At 40.5% G+C, this 4,982-nt stretch overlaps 1 non-coding gene across 1 annotated transcript; it reads left to right on the forward strand.

Annotated features, from left to right (window-relative positions):
- Positions 1-4,475: 4,475 nt before the first annotated feature.
- On the forward strand, positions 4,476-4,548 carry trnaf-gaa (transfer RNA phenylalanine (anticodon GAA)). The gene has a single exon. It is a non-coding gene; the product is annotated as a tRNA-Phe (tRNA).
- The last annotated feature ends 434 nt before the right edge of the window (positions 4,549-4,982 follow it).

Below are 4,982 nucleotides of genomic sequence, written 5' to 3' on the forward strand. Positions count from 1 at the left end.
TTTTCAGCACTGTTATAAACCTGTGAATATTCAATGTAAAAATGTATGATATTAAAACCATAGTAAAGTTGTACAACTGCGGATGTGTAATATTGTTTGTATGAACATCCTGAATGTTTTTGTGTTAGAATTGATTTATTTAGTAGAGAGTGAAAAACATGAGGAAGTAATGATAATAATTGTTTGTTTTTAGCCTGTTTATGAATAATTGAAGATAATTAAAATACAAAAAAATGGAGCTGACATCCTCGGTGAGCTGAACTCCAGCAGTAGAGATGAGATAAATAATGTGGAAAGGTCAGAAGTCAAATGTTTCTTCAGGTAATACATGGATCCTCTGCTGCCACCCAGCGGCCGTTGGAAAGAATGCATACATTTTGTTTTGCTGCTTTTTACTTTCTGTCCTGTTTGTGTCCAAGTCTGTAGTGTGGGCCATAGTACTGACGGTGGACATTCTGTTAAGAGTCTGTGGGGGGCAACAATACCCCTAAGATGTTCTACTAGTCTGCCTGAAATAGAAAGAAGGAGAAGAAGAAGGCGTTAAAACCAAGAGCTGGAAGGACAGAGTAGGATCGGCAGCGGAAGTGAACCAAGGAGCGGTGGCTGACAGTGAGAGTGTCTAAATCTTTTTGGCGGTTGAACATTAACTGATTTCTGACTGGATGGAGATGGAAGGGGATAGTGAGGGGGTGTATGAGGAAGGTACCTCAGATGCCACGCACTCTCACTAAGCTCACGATAACGCATCCGGAGTTTGATTGACTCTGGGGAAGATGAGAGTCTGATGGACTGGGGTTTAGCTAAGAGACTAGGACTCAAGTCAGAACCGTTAGCTAAAACCATTAGGGCGAGGTCTTTCAACGGTAAGGAGCTTTTCACTATCTCACACATCAGTTAACCTGTCCAAATGAACATTGACTGCCATCAGGAAAAGATTTGTCCGTACTTAATTACTTCACCCTCCCATTCTCTGATCTTGGGGCATCCATGGCTGTAACAGCATAATCCTTGGGTTAACTGGAAAACAGGGAAGATCAGTGAATGGGGAAGCGAATGCACCAAGAACTGTGTTTTTTCTACTGTCCAGGGAAAACGTGTCAAGGAAATTAATCCTTTTTCTGCCAATCCTGCCACAGACTCTAAATTTCCAGACCTGTTCCTTCTTGTTATCAGGACCTGCGACAAGTCTTCAGCAAGACAAAAGCCCTGTCACTTCCGCCCCACCAATCCTACACTGTTAAAAAAAAAATCCTATTTTTATGGTTAATTTACTCAAAATTTCTACTGTAATTTTTCAATTTTTTTTAAATAGGTTATAAAACTGTAGAATTGAAGACATTATTTGTAAATAAACAAAACTGCCTGTTATTTTAAGTAATATGCCAGTAATGACAAACTATGTATATTTCAAATCATTTGCTGTTTTCTCAAGCTACTTTCAAATTCATGTAAAATTACAGTAATAAACTTTCATTTAATATGTAGCTTGTTATATAAAAGTCTATGTCCATACGAACAATCCAACAGTTTTATATGTAATTTTAAGAAAAATCTTATTTTTTAATATTTATGTGTATTTTTGTATTCAAGTTGAAAAGTATTTATGGCCTGTTATATAGTGGTATATAATCATACTAACAATTTAACATTTTTTTCTGTAATAAAACACACATTGGTGACTGCAAGACATACTTGATCACAGCCAACAACCATACAATTCACACTGACAGTGGCAGTACAAACAAATTTAACACTGTTACAAATATGCGCCATATTGTGAACCCGCATCAAAAAGAATGACAAATACATTTCGGGAGAACTTCTTCACCGTAACACAAAATAAACACAAAAGAACAAATACCCAGAATGCCAAGCAGCACTACTCTTCAGGGCTACACCCCCGCCACCACCAAACTCCGCCCACCTCAACCGACGCACGGAGGGGGGCGGTGATGTGGGGTGATGGCGGGGGTGTAGCCCGGAAGAGTAGCGCTGCTTGGCATTCTGGGTATTTGTTGTTTTGTGTTTATTTTGTGTTGCGGTGAAGATGTTCTCCCGAAATGTGTTTGTCATTCTTTTTTGATGGAGGTTCACAATGTGGTGCATATCTGTAACAGTGTTAAATTTTTTGTACTGCCACCGTCAGTGTGATCTGTATGGCTGTTGATTAAATATGTCTTTCAGCCAGTAGAGTAAAATAATCAAAGCCACACACAACATACATCGCAGTCGGCTATCGGCGTTGTCAGGTAAATGAGCTAATGCGACGAGAGGATATTGGGGGTACTATGGTCAGTGCTGTAATGGCACTCCCCAGAAATACTTTTTCGTTTGATATAAATAAATAAATGATAAATGGGTTGTACTTTTGCAGCGCTTTTCCACATCCAAGGTAGTCAAAGCGCTTTGACACTACTTACATATTTACCCATTCACACACTGATGGAGGGAGCTGCCATGCAAGGCGCCAACCAGCACCCATCAGGAGCAAGGGTGAAGTGTCTTGCTCAGGACACAACGGACGTGACGAGGTTGGTACTAGGTGGGAATTGAACCAGGGACGCTCGGGTTACGCACGGCCACTCTACCACTGGGCCACGCCGTCCCCTATATCAGGACAACCTTTCGCGAAGATTGGCAAGTACGTTGACAGGTCGGTGTAGCCATTCAAAGAAGATGAATCCACTTATCACATAGTTTCTACATACAGTGGCCCCTTGATAAACTTGAGTTTGAGACCCCTGAATTTAATAATTCAGAAAAAATCTGTAAAATAACTGTATTTTTCTGTGGGACTGCCAGCATTGTCAATTCATTAAAGTTGGTTGATCGTAATAAATTGGAAAAACTCTGTAGAAAAAATGTATTTTTCTGCAGAACTGTTTGCATCGTCACTTTATTAAAGGTGGTTGATCTTAACAATTTAGTAAAAATCTGTCAAATTTCTATATTTTTCCGCAAAACGTTTAATGAAAATTCCTGTAAATATAATGTTTTTGATCATTATTTGGTTTACAGTGTTTTACTTTAATTTTATGTTTTTCGTTTGGCAGCCGTAGCTGCCAGTAGATTACCGTTTTTTTAAAGATTTTTTTTTTTACAGTTCACGACCGTGTCATCGACCTGCTTCCCGGTGCCACTATTCCCAAGAGGCGTCTGTACTCCATCTCTGGTCCAGAAAGGGCTGCCATGAACGATTACATATCGGCATCACAAGAAGCTGGCTTGATTGGCCCGTCATCATCGCCAGCAGGAGCAAGGTACTTCTTTGTGAAGAAGAAAGACTGGTCGTTAAAACCCTGCATTAATTACAGCCCACTGAATGACATTACCATTAAGAACCGTTCCCCTCTTCCTCTCTTCCCCTCATGTCTTCTGTCTTCGACCAACTCCAACAGGTCAAAATATTCACCAAACCGGATCCACGCAACACTTTCCATCTGGTTTGAATTAGAGAGGGAGACGAGTGGAAGACCAGATTCAACACACACAGCGGCCACTATGAATACAGGGTCATGCCCTTTGGACCCACCAATGCTCCCGCCTTGTTCCAAGCCATTATCAATGAAGTTCGAAGAGACTTCCTGGACCATTTTGTGAATGTCTACCTTGATGATATATTGATTTACTCACCTGACAGTGACACCAAGTCCATGTAACTCAGGTTTTAAAGAGACTCTTGGACAATGACTTGTATGTTAACACCACCACAACAGCTTGATTAATATATGGAATGAAGGGAGAGGTCTAGAAAAACATGTAGGCCACTTTAATGACTGACAAGCCATGCCAGCATGAAGCCTGCTTGTATAAGGAGCGAAACGTCATCTGGGACAAACTGAACAATCCAGTTTTAAATCCATTTCATGACCTGAGAATACAATGCCCTGGATGAAGAAGGACGTCCATTGACTTTATTTGTTGGATGAGACAGAAATGTTGCCAGAATATTAGGTATTAGCACACTGAATGAGATTCAGTTCCATGATGTCGTTCAAACAGAATGTCGCTTTAATAGATCGTTTAACATTAGACATCAGGGGAGCAAACACATTATCAATCAGGGAGGGTAGGTACAACCGTGATCGTATAGTGGTTAGTACTCTGTGTTGTGGCCGCAGCAACCCCCGGTTCAAATCCGGGTCATGGCACTTTACCCTTTAAACTGCCTTTTTTTAAGCATAGTTCTTTTACACTTGAAGACTTAATTATTAGCCCCCTAAGAACTTTTGAACATTTCTGAAAAATCTGCCAAATGTTACCAATAATCATAACATTCTCGGTAGTAAAACATTCTTCAGAAGCATTTTGGTAAATTTTTTAGAGACCCTGAAATGTTCAGTCGTGGAGTGTAAGACATTCTTTAGAGTAGGCTTTGAGAACCCTTGGAAAGGCCTCCTTCCACCCCTGAAAAGTCACCAATAGGGCAGACCTTGGTTACATTTGGATATGTGAACCCAAAAAGCATTCATATAGCTGAAATAGCTCAGTTGGGAGAGCGTCAGACTGAAGATCTGAAGGTCCTTGGTTCAACCCCATGTTTCAGCACAACTCTGTGAACCTCTCAATCAATTCTGATTACTAGTAAGCCTTCTGTGGCTCTTACAATATTGAAATCTTCTCCCTGACCTGCCAGCCTTGCTGGTGGAATCCTAGCATCAGTTGTTACAAAACTTTCTTCCATTTTCAATTTGGACAACCGTTACGTGCACTCTAAAAATATGATTTGCCAGCGAAATTGTTGGACTAATTATAGTTTTCAAGTTTGTCAGACTCAGAAATAAGGTTTCACTGTGTTTAACTACCAAAACCGTGTCTGGCCAGCAAACTTCTCTCTATCCTTGCACCAAAGGGTATTTTCAAAACACTACAAGAAGGATTTTGGAGTTGCACTTGGGCAAATTGGGCAAACGTCTTTTTGTTGGAAACCCCGTACATTCTGTTTCAGGGGCACGCCAGTTTGGACAGACGGAATCTCAATA

The sequence above is a fragment of the Nerophis ophidion genome, linkage group LG28, assembly GCF_033978795.1.
Source record: "Nerophis ophidion isolate RoL-2023_Sa linkage group LG28, RoL_Noph_v1.0, whole genome shotgun sequence".
Classification (NCBI taxonomy): domain Eukaryota; kingdom Metazoa; phylum Chordata; class Actinopteri; order Syngnathiformes; family Syngnathidae; genus Nerophis; species Nerophis ophidion.